Source organism: Mesoplodon mirus (assembly GCF_964341445.2).
Source record: "Mesoplodon mirus genome assembly, chromosome: 2".
In the NCBI taxonomy this organism is placed as follows: Eukaryota; Metazoa; Chordata; class Mammalia; order Artiodactyla; family Ziphiidae; genus Mesoplodon; species Mesoplodon mirus.
The window spans coordinates 39,408,935-39,423,693 of record NC_138977.1 but is presented as its reverse complement, the minus strand read 5'-3'; the positions used below and the strand labels follow the sequence as shown (position 1 = coordinate 39,423,693).

General features: G+C 41.1%; 1 protein-coding gene across 1 annotated transcript in view; it reads right to left on the bottom strand.

Annotated features, from left to right (window-relative positions):
- LOC309815250 (placenta-specific gene 8 protein) overlaps positions 1–11,675 on the bottom strand; it is a 34,874-nt gene extending 23,199 nt beyond the window's left edge. Inside the window, exon 1 of the mRNA XM_082641933.1 lies at positions 11,579–11,675. The gene's annotated coding sequence lies outside the window, so the exon portion shown is untranslated. The remainder of the gene's footprint in view (positions 1–11,578) is intronic.
- Positions 11,676–14,759: the final 3,084 nt, after the last annotated feature.

The window sequence follows — 14,759 nt, the reverse complement described above, 5'->3', positions numbered from 1 at the left end:
GTGCTGACAGACCCTTGGTTCGTGTTAGGGGCAAGCCTTGATGGTGTGCCCCAGCAAAGTTTATTATGAAGTACATTTTGTTAGGTTAGTCCTAATTTCTCTCCATCATGAGAGGCAGTGTGGGGTCATGAAACATTGATTTGATTTGAAGTGAGAATATCTTTGCTCACATTCTGGTTTCCTAAACCGTGTGATCTTGGACTAGTCATTGATCAGCCTAGTTATTTAACTAGTCACTTAAATTTCCTCCTACTAATCTGTAAAAATGGAAATGGTTTCTGACCTATCCACCTTCTGTGCTTATTGAGAGTATTTTCTTTTGTCCTGTATTCTGAAGTGGAAATGTATTACATCTCAGTGTTTAGCACACTGTGAGTGAATCAAGCATATAATAAGTACTTAATTCAAGAAGACAATGAAAAGTACCTTCTATGAGTACCTTCTATGAGATAAAGTCTAGGGATGAATTTAATGAACAATAAAAAAAATCAGATTAGTATCAGGGAGAATGGCTAAAATGTACAAAAATGCAGCAAGGAAATTTCTTTTGATGATTTCCACAAATATCTATTGGCAATAACATCAGCTAATATTCATTGAAATTCTACCCTATATCAGGCACTGTGCTAGACTCACACTGTCCACTTAATGTTGCAACAGCCCTGCTAAGTAGGAATTATTATCTTTATTGAGTTGATAAGGAAATGGAGGTTCAGAGAGTTTAAGTAAATTATGAAATTCAAATCCTTCTCTGGCTCACTCCACAGTCCCTGTCCCTCCCTTTGCCCCTTAGCTTTAGAGCCCTGCTCCATCACAGCACTTATTACAGGGTGGCATTTTCATTGGTTTGTTGTGATCTCCTTGAGAACTGGAACTCTCTTTTCATATTTATTCCTTTAGCACCAACTTCAATGTAGTTTAATAGAAGGTACTTTTCCTTGTCTTCTTGAATTAAGTACTTATTATATGCTTGATTCACTCACAGTGTGCTAGATACTGAGATGTAATACATTTCCACTTCAGAATTCAGGACAAAAGAAAAACACTAAAATTGAAAATACAGTGCTTTGAGATACTCAGGCAATGTGATTATACTAATGCTTTCTTGTATTATTTCCCTCATAGGGCAGTGTCAAAAACAAGCAAATTACCTCCATTGTTCCATATTACTTTACACTTTTTCTATTTCTTGAATTAACTGGGTTTCTTTCTAGATTGCATTGCTCAGTAATGCCTGGCTAGTTTGGTATTTCCCATGGACGAAAAGAGAGAGCAGTATATGAAACAAGGCAACATCTTGGATGTTTTTCCACACAACTGAAAGCGTATCAACAATGGTTCAAACATGTCTAAATCTGCCCAGGCTTCATCATAGCTAATTGTAAATTAACCAGGTCTATCATTATAAATGGTCCCCTGAGTCCTAGCAAACAGCCTCATGTGAAGGACACAGTGTTTTTGGATGACTATTAAACGAGTTTATTTTTAATTTTTTTAGAAAGAAGGAAGAAGCTTTAAAACGTTTTTAAAAAGGTTTCTGTCTGTTGAACTTTATCACCATCAGAAAACAGCTCTAGGTATTTCCCTTCCCATTAGTGAGTGTGGTCTGCAAACATATATTTTTCTGAGTTTTAATAAAATGATTATAGGTACACAAAGAGAGGACAAAATCTGACATTAAGTATTAAAAAAAATCTTTAAAATGAGAGAAATTTAAAAGCCCCAAGGTTGACAGATTACAAGGCAGGAACGGATAATTCACAAAAAAGACATGAAAATGACCTTAAGTATATTAAAAAAGATGTTCAAACTCACTCAATATTAAAGAAATGCAAATTAAACACTTGTCAGGTGGCAAAAATTAAAGAGTATGCAACACATTCTTTTGGCAAGGCTGTGGAGGAACAGGTACTCATATATTTCCGGTGAGAATGCAAACCGGTGCAACCATTCTGGAAGGAACTTTGGCAATACTTAACAAAACTACACGTACGCTTACCATTTGCCCAAGTAATCCCATATCTAGAAATTCATCCTGAAGATATACCTCCAAAAATGCAGAAACATATATGCATGAGGTTATTCCTAGCAGCATTGTTTGTTTTTGCAAAATAATTGTAAGCACTATATGGGAGACAGGTTGAATAAACTATGGTACACCCACACAGTGGAGTGTTATGCAGCTATCAAAAAAAGAATGAGGACGAGCTCTATAAACTGACATGAAGTAACTTCCAAGATATATATAAGTGGGAAAAAATGTACAAAAAAATGTTTCTGGTATGATATCCTTCATGTAAGAAATAAAGGGAAATAAGAAAACACACATGTATCTGTTCAGTTGTGCAGTAAGAAATACAGGAAGAATAAACCAGACACAAATGAAACTTGTTATGTTCAGGGTAAATGAGGTGGAAAGAATGAGAGAATGGAAATGGAATAGCAGGGCTGGGGGCAACGCTTCTCTAAGTGTACCTTTTCATATGGCTCTGACTCTTCCAACCATGCTAATATTTCACATATCAAGTCAATGCATAAATGGATAGTCAAACTCAACCAGAATGTGGCAGGATCCCAAAATGCAATATAAATAGCCCTGACTGTATTACAATTAATATTATAACCACACTGAGGAAGAAAAAGGTAACCTAAATAACCTTGGAAAGTATTTTGACTATATAACATAAAGCTATAAAAAATAACTGACATAAATATTATACTCTAGTTACTAAACTTGTTTTTCACAGGGGTATGAATGAGCAATTCTGAAATCTATCTATCTATCATCTATGGCTTGAATAAGATACTGTGGATAATGAGATTGAGATTTTTCCCTGTCAGAGAAAGAAATTACAAATAAGGAAAGGAGGACAGCTAGTATGAGTCCTATTGGATTGGAATCAGTGGTATGAACTCATGGTTATTTACACACACACACAGTTGTAAATGAGGGGGTAAGACTCCTTTGTGGGGTCTTTAAGGGCCACTCTGACACGGTTACGGAAATCCCATTCAGACAAGCATATGAAAATAAAGAATTTATTCTACTCACAGGTCCTGAAGGGGGAGGCATGACATGCCCAGAGGGCCATGCAAAGTCCCTTAAAAGCCTGAAGTTTGGTAACAGCAGGCGTCGAGAGAGCAGAGCCAGGACTCATGAGCGAATGCCTTTATTGAGGGTCATGAGTGGGGTAGCTTGTGGCATGCAGGAAGCATTCTCACTGGATAATTTAAATGTAACTGGGTCAACGTGGAAAGTAGGAAAAGGGTAAGATGGGTAAGTCATTATAAGGCTTATGAACACATGTACTGGGGATGGGTACTTAGAAGTGGTCAATAACTTGGTAAAAGTTCAAAACAAGGACTTAGAAAGCCACTGAGGCAACAAACAACAACTTTACAGTACACACACACACACCCATACACACAGAGAGATATAGAAATGTGTATATATGTATGAATACATAAATATTTCCTAGCCCTCTCCATTGAGAGGACCTAGAAGCAACAACAACCCACTATCAATGAACACACCTTGTGCCCACATCTTGGTTTCTAAATACCATTTTCCAATTAAAAAAAGAGCCTGAGTTCATTAGAGAAATGGATGATTCCAGGGCTGGGAAAGGGAAGTACAAGATAAGCCTGGAACATCTTGTGTACCAAAAAGTAAAAAAGGGTGCAAATATGGATTAGAGATAGGACCTCAGAGCCAACTTGATGGCTCTTCCAATGGCTAAATCTGGGACAATTTGTGTAACCAAACAATGTTAATATCTGATTATAATTCATAGACTAAACTATCCATAACTCTCTACTGATATAAATAAAAGAGTAAATTTTATTTGCTCTGAGGGAGAAGGGGGGAATTCCCTGGTGGTCCCCAGAGGTTAAGGCTCCATGTTTCCACTGCAGGAGGCAAGGTTCGATCCCTGCTCAGGGAACTAAGATCCTGCAGGCGACATGGCACGGCCATAATAATAATAATAATAATAGTAATAATAATAAATAAAATGAGGGAGAATTCCCATTAATTAATATAGAGGGAGTGACAGAAATACAAGATCACCATTTGGCAAACACTACAGTAATAATTGTTATAGGCAAGACTCACAGATGGATGCTAAAATTAGACTTTGAAAGTATGATGAGAAACAACATATTTACACATCTCAAAGTATCTCCCCACAGCCTACTTATTAATTACAAAGAGAAAAACAGCAACTCTCTAGTGGATAAATCTGGCAGACACTATCTGAGTCAAGTGATCAAAGTTGATATTATCAGTAATGGGACATACTGATGTGCTCCAGAAAGTGGAGACAATGCTATGACTGGGTATATTAATAAATCTTATCTGTGGGAATGAAGGTGACTAGAGCAAGCCTAACCCTGCAACAGGTAAAGAAACAGCAATCACTCATATTAGTCAGGAAAGGGAAATGTTTGGTATTTTGTGGCTTGGATAATGTTTAAAGTTCATCTGTGTTCAAATATGATTACGGAGTGTTAGTGTTTTTATTTGATCCGTCATGGTCTTATCTGATGTTGATGCTCTGTGAAATTGTTCATGTGCTAGAGGGGAACATCAAGACCCAGTGGGAAGGACAATATGGATGGACCTTAAAGGCATTACGCTAAGTGAAATAAGTCAGACACAGAAAGACAAATACAATATGATCTCACTTATACGTGGAATCTAAAACAAGCCAACAAACCAAACTCATGGATACGGAGAACAGATTGGTGGCTGTTAGAGGTGAGGGGTAGGGCGTGGGAGAAATGGGTGAAGGTGGTCTAAAGGTACAAAATTGCAGTTGTAAAATAAATAAGTCCTGGGGCTGTAATGTACAGCATGGTGACTATAGTTAATAACACTGTATTGTATATTTAGAAGTTGCTAAGAGAATAAATCTTAAAAGTTCTCATCTCAGGAAAAAATTTTGTAACTGTGTGGTGATGCATGTTAACTAGATTTACTGTGGTGATCATTTCACAGTATATACAAATATCAAATCGTTATGTTGTACACCTGAAACTAATATAATGTTATATGTCAATTATATCTCAAAAAAAAAAAAAAGACCTGGTGTGAGTGCCAGGCCAGCTTGCTGCAACACCAAAGCCTAGCTCACAGCACTGGGCCAGATCCACGATGGCAAGGGCTGCTTTTCTCTTCCTTAGGACAATAGTGGGACAATTGGTAACATTTGGATAAAATCTGTAGATTAACTAGGTGATAGCAGTTTGCCAATATTAATTTCCTGGTTTCAGTATTTGTACTATTGTTATGTAAAACATTAACCAGGAAAGCCAGTGTGGGGTGTATGGGGACTCTGCGTGTTACTTTTTTTTTTTTTTTTTTTTTTTTTTTGTGGTACGCAGGCCTCTCACTGCTGTGGCCTCTCCCGTCGCGGAGCACAGGCTCCGGACGCGCAGGCTCAGCGGCCATGGCTCACGGGCCCAGCCGCTCCACGGCATGTGGGATCTTCCCAGACCGGGGCACGAACCCATGTCCCCTGCATCAGTAGGAGGACTCCCAACCACTGCGCCACCAGGGAAGCCCTGCGTATTACTTTTTTATTTTTGTATTTTTTAGGCTGTGCCGTGTGCATGTGGGATCTTAGTTCCCCGACCAGGGATTGAACCCGCACCCCTTGCAATGGAAACGTGGAGTCCTAACCACTGGACTGCCAGGAAAGCCCCTGTTATTTTAAAAAATATCTTATTGAGAAATATTTTACATACTATAAAATTCAATTGTTTAAAATGGATACAGTTCAGAGATTTTAGTATATTCCTACTTGCATAACCACCACCATAATCTAATTTTGAAATATTTTAGCACACATCCTTTAGCACCCGTATCCATTAACAGTCACTCCCCACTTCCTCTCGACTCCCCTACATCCAAACAACCTCTAATCTCCTTTTTGTTTCTATTGGTTTGCTTATTCTAGTCATTTCATATAAATGGAATCAGAGAATATATGCTTTTTTTGTAACTGACTTCGTTTAGTTAGCATAATGTTTTCAAGGTTCATCCTTACCACAGCATGCATTAGTACTTTCTTTTTTTACTGCTGAATAATATTCCATTGTGTGGATATACCATTTTGTGTTTGTCCATTGATCAGCTGATGGTCATTTAGATTGCTTCTACTTTTTTGTTATTATGAATAATGCTCCTATTACTATCTGCGTACCACACAGGTTTTTGTGCGGACATTTGTTTTCATTCCTCTTGGGTGTCTATCTAGAAGTGGAATTGCTGGGTCAAAATACTAATTTTATGTTTTGCATTTTGGAAGGCAGCTATGTTCACCACTATACCACCAAGGCCATGTTTAGCATTTCTAATTGCTTCGCATTGTTTTCCAAAACTGCTGCATTTTGTTTGCGGGTTCCATCATCGTGGCCAACATTTGTTATTGTTTGTCTTTTTGTGTGTTATTGTTCCAACATTTTTCATAAATCTGAAATTATTTCTAAGAAATAAGAAAACGAAACATAAGAGAATATGGGAAGAGGAGAGCCCCCCATCGGACTTAGAGTGAAAAATACAAAAGCAATCTGTTAAAAAAGCTGTAAAACGTACATTCCCAAATCCAAGTAGTATATAATGTAAACATAGCCATAAGAAGGTTTTTGAACTGTGGTTGCATTTCCCCCTTATAATTCTTAGGAACCATCCTAAAGAATTTCTCTTTTTCGTATAAAACACCATAAAATGCATTCAGAATAGCTGAAGCTTATTTAAAATTTATTAGGTTTGTCCTTTTATATGCATTAAAGTGGTTTTTTATTTTGGTTTTTGCTTTATTTATTTATTTTTTAATGTGCCATAATGGCTTTGTACTGCTCTTTTACAATAAGAGAGGCTAACCTCTGTGGATCTCACAGAAAACACTGCGAAAGAAAGTTTAGTAAGTGAACAAAAATGGGGGGGGAGGAGGGAAGGTGGCGGGGCGCGATCATTCGGGGCCTGCGTTATCTGTGGGTGTCTGTGTAGGCAGGAGTCTATCTTGAAGGGTAGGATCATCAGGTGATGGAACGAAGCGAACTTGCCTCTGGCTGTGCTCTGGCTCCCTTGCAGGGAGAAGGGACAAGGGCAGGACAGTCCGCCGGTGGCCGGGCGCGCCGGTGTCAGGCTGAACCAAGTTATCAAAGCATCCGGGCCCATCAGCAGCCCCCGCTTTTCCCTTTGGGGCGGAGAGCCCACTCGCTCCCCGTTTCCGGCGCACGCGGGAGGTGTGACCTCGGCAGGAGCAGGGCCGGGGGCTTCAGCAGGGCGCGGCGGAGGGTGGGGTGGGCGTCTCACCGCCGTGACCTCTCGCCCCTCAGTATGGTGACTGCGCGCAGCGCTGCGGCGCAGAAGGTGTTCTCCGCCAGGCACCCACGTTCCGCCTCCCAGTACGTGAGTTGTGTACCCGGCCGTCACCTCTGCTGGGACCCGACTTTTTGCCCCCGAATCCCTCCGGGCAGGCAGCGCGGAGCCCGAGAGCAGGGTCGGCCGCAGTCAGGGCGCGGCCAGCTCCAGGCGGCTGCGTCTCGCGGACGCGGGGAGGGTCCGCGAGGCTGGGACCCGGGCTGGTCCCTGTCGCCGTACGCAGCTGGACCTGCCGGACTTGGTGGGAGACGAGATTGGCCAGGCAGGCGCGGGGGAGCCCGGGGTCTGGGACAGGGTCGGGGCGCCGCTGCCCGGCACCCTGCCGCTCCACCAGGCGCGGCCGCTCAGTCTCACCAGGCATTTGTGATACATTTTTTAAAGTTTTCATCAGATGAGTGGGCTGATCAGCTCACTTCTGATCAGGAAGTAAGACAGAAAGAAACCATCATCACCAACCCCCTGCCCCTAGCCCCAGTGATTTTAACACCTCTTAGGTGGTCCCCAGATTCTACTTCTAGTGCACGTGCCTGTTTTTCATTTTAGTAAGAAGGATCCACAGCTTTCTAAACAAACTCGTTCTGTGTATTCATGAAAAAGGAGGTAAAGAAATTGCAATTGTGCCATTTCTGTTGCTCACCCTTTTTACAATAATCACCTTGGTAACGCAAAAGCTTAGCGCAGGGCCTGGCACACAGTAGGTGCCCATTAACACGCGGTCTTAGTGCGTGATGCCCGCTGGAGCCGGTGCACATCAGACACAGGCTAGTGCTCAGCCCTGAAAACCACTTAAGCAGTGGCAGTTCTCCCTAGAACTCCTTTAGACCGCCACACATCCTATATCTCAAACCCCAGTACTCACACGACAGAAACCATGGTTTTGGGTGATAGCTTCCCATATTTGGGGCCTGGGAAGAAGAGGCGTTGCAGGAAATGCTTTTAAAAAAGGAAATTCAGGGCTTCCCTGGTGGCGCAGTGGTTGAGAGTCCGTCTGCCGATGCAGGGGACACGGGTTCGTGCCCCGGTCCGGGAAGATCCCACATGCCGCGGAGCGGCTGGTCCCGTGAGACACGGCCGCTCAGCCTGCGCGTCCGGAGCCTGTGCTCCGCAACGGGAGAGGCCACAACAGTGAGAGGCCCGCGTACCGCCAAAAAAAAAAAAAAAAAAAAAAAAAAAGGAAATTCAAACTTTCTTTTGTATTTCTTTTTAACAATCAAATATCAGAAAAAAACAGGAAAGGCTATACAAAATGTTCGGTGGTTATCACTAGGTGATCGGCTGGTAGATATTTTTAACTTTTATCTTTATAATTTTATGCATTGTCTGAAAATTTTTTTTACAATTAGCATTTATTCCTTTTATAATCAACACAAGAAATACCCATTTTGGAAACAAAAAGCAAATGCCGTGACAAAAAAAGAAAGAAAGAAAGAAAGAAAGAAAAGAGTTGTTCTGATTATCCTATAGCTGTCTGAATTTTTTTCTCCTTAGTCCCTGGCCAGTGCCTGGCACAAGTTGGCATTCAGTAACTACTTGCTGGATGACTGAACTTATACCCTTCCTATGACCTCTCTCAGGAGAAACATGTTCATTTAACTTGCTTATTTTTTTAAGAAGTCTATGTGGTGATTTTGAATAGAATGATCTGAAGATTTCAAAATAAAAACTTGCCTGCAATTATCTAACCATCCTTTCCTTTTCCTAACTGTCCTCACTCTGTACATACTTTATATATCTGTGTATTCAGATTGGCTGCTATTAGCCCTTAAAGCAGAGACTGGAGCATTCTCTGAGTGCCTTTGAAGTTAAGTCAATGGTAATCTGCACATTTTGTAGCCAGCAGCTTCTTGGGAAATATCCATGTGCTGACTGCCAGTTAGTTTGTACCACAGTTTACTTTCTCAGTGTAGTGGCCTCAACAGTCTTTAGCCCCAAAGTCAAAACCTCTTGGTTTCTGTTTCTGTCACTACTTTTGACTTCCTTTTTTGAATACGGAAAACTGGGGCACCCCAGGTGTTTCTGTGGACTTCAGCACCTAGAACTGAGCAGAGATTGGGGGCCCCGGGAGGTTTCAAGTTTCACCTGTAGTGAAGGTTACCTACAGCAGAGGGGAAGGCTACTCTATCCGGCCCAGCCCAGAACAACAGCACTAGGAACCAGCGCCCCAGACTTCTTTTTGACCAATGTGGTTTATTCTGAAAGAGGTCTTGTAACTTCTCACATGAGATTTCTTACTCCAGAAAGAGCTCACTGATAGCTATCAAACGGAAGAGAAAACAAGCACACTTACTCCTGAGGCAGCTCTGTGGTTTAAATATCATTTCACAATTCTAGGGATCCTTTATTTAGGTTGCAATAAAATATAAAATAAAAACGAACTCAAAATATCCTAAACGGTTGCAAATCTCTTTGCTTCAGCCATTAAATACCCAATAGTCTTTCACCTTCAAGGTAAAAGATCGACAGCAGGAGTTAAGGGGAAGATAACAAAAGACAACTTCCCTGAAATCATTTTAGTGCCCAGTAATGTTTCCAAGAATTTCTGGGACCTTGTCTACAAGCTTGTCTCCTCCGTTCAGTGGTCTTCAATGCTTACTGTGTGTAAAAGCCACTTGGAGAGTTTATTTACGATGTAGATTCCTGGGCACTATCCTCCGAGATTGTGATTTAGGTGGGATAGGCTGGGGTCCAGGAATCTGTACCGAGCACCCTCAGGGCTGCTGCCCCTATGGCATAGGGTGCTGTCATGTAGAGAAATGTGGCCCTCTGCAAAGACACAGCTTGGTGAGAATTAGAAAAATACCATCCCCTTCTCCAGGCAGATGTAGCCATACCAGAGCCTCCAGCTTTCCCGAGGAGCACAGGCTGAACTAGCCCCACTCACCCCTGGGCTGCCTGCCCATGCAGAGGCCTGGCATCTCAGGAGATGCCAGCATCAGTGCCCTTACAGAGGACACTTTGTAACCCACGGCCCTGGGCCTTTTTATTTCTCTTCTGTTAAGAATAACTGCAGATCCAACCCACGTTAGCAAACATTACTGGGCACCCAACGTGTGTAGCGCTTGTGTTAGATATGGTAGGGGTTCAGGAGAGTCTGTAGTTTCCTCTCCACAGCCAGTATCTCTATCCATCACTGAGGGACCACAGCTGTTTCGTTTCATGTTGTCTTTGATGACACAGAGCAGACAGGTGATGAAAAAAGTTGGTGGGGGCCACTCCGGAAAAAGGAAAAATGGAGGCAGGAGGAATTGAAATGGGAATCTTGGTGGACAAGCTTTGAAGAGAGACTGAGACCCCTTTCCTTAGAAGACCCCTTTCATGGAATGACCTCAATGCCCAGAAACCTTGCAGGATTTGGCCCACGTTTTAAACACCCTAATTTCATCCATTAGTTTTAGTTACATCTAACCTTATACCTGTCTCCCCTGCCCTGGAAAACCTCACTCTTGAGAAGGACAGCCCCTATCTTATTAATATTAATTAGTATTAATCTGCTACATTAATTACATTAATATTAATCAATATACCGCTTGGATTTCCCTCTTCTTTCTAGTGTTTATCAATGTTAAATTTTAATTTTTTTTTGCTTTGATTGAAACATTTCCATGTTCTAATTTCTCATCTCAGAAGTTAACAAATGTGAGGTGAGAAGGATCTCTTTCTTTATACATATAAATAAAGCACCAGAATTTAAGTTTGAAGCCTTCTAGTCTGTTTTTCTTACTGTCATACCAAAAATTCAAGGATTCTCATGATTCATTAACTAAATCTATAAAATTCCATCTTCTTTTTCTAATGGAAAAAAAAATCAAGCAAAATAGTTTCAAAAGACAAAGAAATTAGACTAGCACAAGTAAACATGCCTATGTATGAAATAAAGAGTGAAATTAATGATCAAGTTATAAACACAATGCCTAATATATGTATCCTGCTGAAAGCAGTAGTGGATGAAGATTCAAGACTACCTTATGAAAAGCATGGCACCTCACGCATGCCTGGCACATGTTGAATTTGACTAACTTAACTAAATTTAAAGCAATTAGATAAGAGAACATTGGTCTTTCGGCTGAACCTCAAAATATTGCATGTTAGAAATAATAACAAGAAAATCAAATACTCTTAAAGAAAACTTTTTTCCCCCCCAGGGCTAAGATAAGCTTTTAAAGAAGTGCTTCATTTCAAAGTACTTACAGTTAAGAAATAGGTTCTGGGCAGGCTGTATCTTGTGGCTTGAGAGAGAATCTCACTAGAAGTGAAAGACACAGGAAAGAGAGACGTGTGTTGCCATCGCAGTATGCAGTACAAAGTACACAATTAGTGGTTTTTCATTGGCCAGTGCAATCTGGGCAGAGGAGTGTTCAAGGTATGTTTCTGTTACTTTGAAAATGAAAGCATTTCTTGCCCCCAAAATTGTGCTCCTTCTCCTACATTGTGTTAAGTACACTCATGTATCTTTTTTTTTGGGGGGGGGAGATTTGATTCATTATATAATTTGACTGGTTTTACATGTCTGGCAGAGCTTACCAATTTTTAAATTTTACTTTTTCCCTTTACTACAATAAATAAGATTTAGTGTGTATTTATTGCCATTTTTAAATTGGGGAGCTTGTAGGTAGGGTTAAGGAGAAAACAAGCTCTCTGGAATTCCATATCTAATCAGACACTTTTCTTTTTTTCTTCTGCCTCTTTGGACTCCTTTGTTCTCCCTGGTATTGGTTAAATAAATGCCTACTGAGTGTTAGGCACTGTACTAAATGCTTTTCATGTATTCATTTATTGAATTCTCCTCACAAGTCTGTGGGGTAGGCATGATTATCATCCCCGTTTAACTGGCAAGGAAACTGAGTCACAGCACTGCTAAGTGGCTAGAAGTTGGCAGCTAGGAACTGGCAGAAAAGGGACTCTAATCTGTGTCTGTGGAGGTCTGTACCACATCCTGCCTCACGTTCTCACCCTACACTCTGACGCTAGCCTCGCTCTAAGTGGGAAACATCTGCTGTCCCTCACAACCTCAGAGGGAGAGAAGGCTGGCCACTTTGACTTCTGAAAGGCTCAAATTACGGAGTCAGAAATCAAAATGTTATGAACAGGTATTTCAAAAGGAAGAAATTCAAATGTAAAAGAAACAGTATAAAGAGATCGGGCATGATGTAGTAAAAAGTGCCATAGTTTGTAGCTGAGCTGACAGGGGATAAAATCCTCGTTGTTCAACCTCTTAGCTGTGTGGACTTGGAAAGTCAACTAAAAAGTCTAAACTTTGGTTTCCTTACCTCTAAAATTAGAAAAACAAGGTCTACCTACCAAAGTCATTGGGTGTCATTGATAAGGCTTAGTCTGTTTTATTTTATTATTATTTTTAAATTAAAAAAAATTTTTTTTGGTCATGCCGCACTGCACGTGGGATCTTATTCCCTGACCAGAGATCGAACCCGAGCCCCCTGCAGTGGAAGCGTGAAGCCTTAGCCACTGGACCGCCAAGGAAGTCAGGCTTAGTCCATTTTAGTGTTCGATGTATGTTAGCTGATATCACTGAAAGACTGAGATACCAACTATAATCTAAAACAATGATCCCCCCGCACACCTCCCACCCTGGTGACATCCAGTATTGACAAGGTTTTGCGAAATGGATGATAGACTCATTGATTTTTGGTGGCATTATAAATTGGTACTCTCTTTTTGGCAGGCAGTATTGGCTATACATACATAGCAGAATCAAAAAATAGACTTATCCTTTGACCCAGCAATTTCACTAAGAGTGAGTGTCTTCTTAAATTCTGTGCCTATAGGCATTTTGTTTACCTCACCCTGGTCCCAGGCCTGAAAGAATACAGGAAAGAACGGGTCAACTCATGTCAAGTCTGTGTTTAGCCTGCTATGCTACCCAGAGTAAGGGATAAAAGAGCTTAACTACACAGTCTGCCCCTTTGAGCTACACTGGGGACAGTGGGAGAAGAACACTCAACGACAGTGAATTCTATGTGACGTAAACCTTTTTTTAAAATTTGAAACAATTTTTGACTTAACAGAAAAGTTGCAAAAATAGAAGAGTTCTCACATGCCCTTCATCAAGCTTCCTTTTTTTTTTTTTTTTTTTTTTTTTGCGGTACGCGGGCCTCTCACTGTTGTGGCCTCTCCCGTTGCGGAGCACAGGCTCCGGACGCGCAGGCTCAGCGGCCATGGCTCACGGGCCCAGCCGCTCCGCGGCACGTGGGATCTTCACGGACCGGGGCACGATCCCGTGTCCCCTAGCATCGGCAGGTGGACTCTCAACCATTGCGCCACCAGGGAAGCCCCTAGCTTCCTTTAAAATTAACATCTCATATAGCCATAGTAAGATGATCAAAAATTGAAAATTAACATTGGTACAAGAACATTAACTCAACCACAGACAAAACTATTTGAATCTTAATAGTTTTTCCATTCTCTGTTCAAGGATCCAATCCAGGATTCCACCCTGCATTTAGTTGTCATCTCTCTCTTTAGTCTCCTCCGAGCTGGAGAAGTGCCCCAGGTTTTTCTTGCTTTTCATGATTTTAACATGTTTGAAGAGTACCTATGTGGAATTAACCTCTTCTCCAAGAAGCCCTGGGTCTTTTCATTGAAGAACGGCATTTAGAAAAGATCTGGGTGCTAGGCGGGCTCATTGCTGTTGGATTCTCATTGCTTTTAGGCCCCTTCAGTAAAGAGAGGTGATATATGTATATTTACTTATACACATGAATGAATGTGTATACATGTACATATATGGATATGCGTACATAATGCCCATCATTATCAATCAAAACTGTGACTTCACACTGATACCTCTAATTCTAATCCAATTCCACGAGGTTTAATTCTAGCTATCCTCCTTGCGTTATTTTAAGTTCTTTTTCAGACAGTGAAAAACTTAGCTTTCATTATCTACAATACATTTACTTATTTGTTCAACCCAACCCTTTTATGTACACATGATGCTTTCAGAATTGCTAACCGACACCTCTGTGAGAAACCAATTTACCACCTAAACTACAGTGTTGTGTACAGTTCTTTTTGCTTTTTTAGCTTTACAGGATCAAGTCAAAACACTGTTTTCCAAAGTTACTTAGGTTACTTCTTTTCTTTCCTGTCCCCTTTGGTGTGGTAATGTAAGATCTATTCGGAAAAAGGTCACTCCCTCTTCATCTCTGCTGTCCTGTTACCATCCCCTCACCCCCCTTTCCTATCCATCCCCTGTCTCTTTAGTTTCTGGTTTATCTTCCTTTATCTATTTTGTACTTATGTGGAGAGGAAGTGAGACCCAACCCACAGCCCCAGCTTTGCACAACTTTGTGAATATACCAAAACCCACTGAACTGTGCTTTAAAAGGGTGAACTTTAGGGTATGTGAATC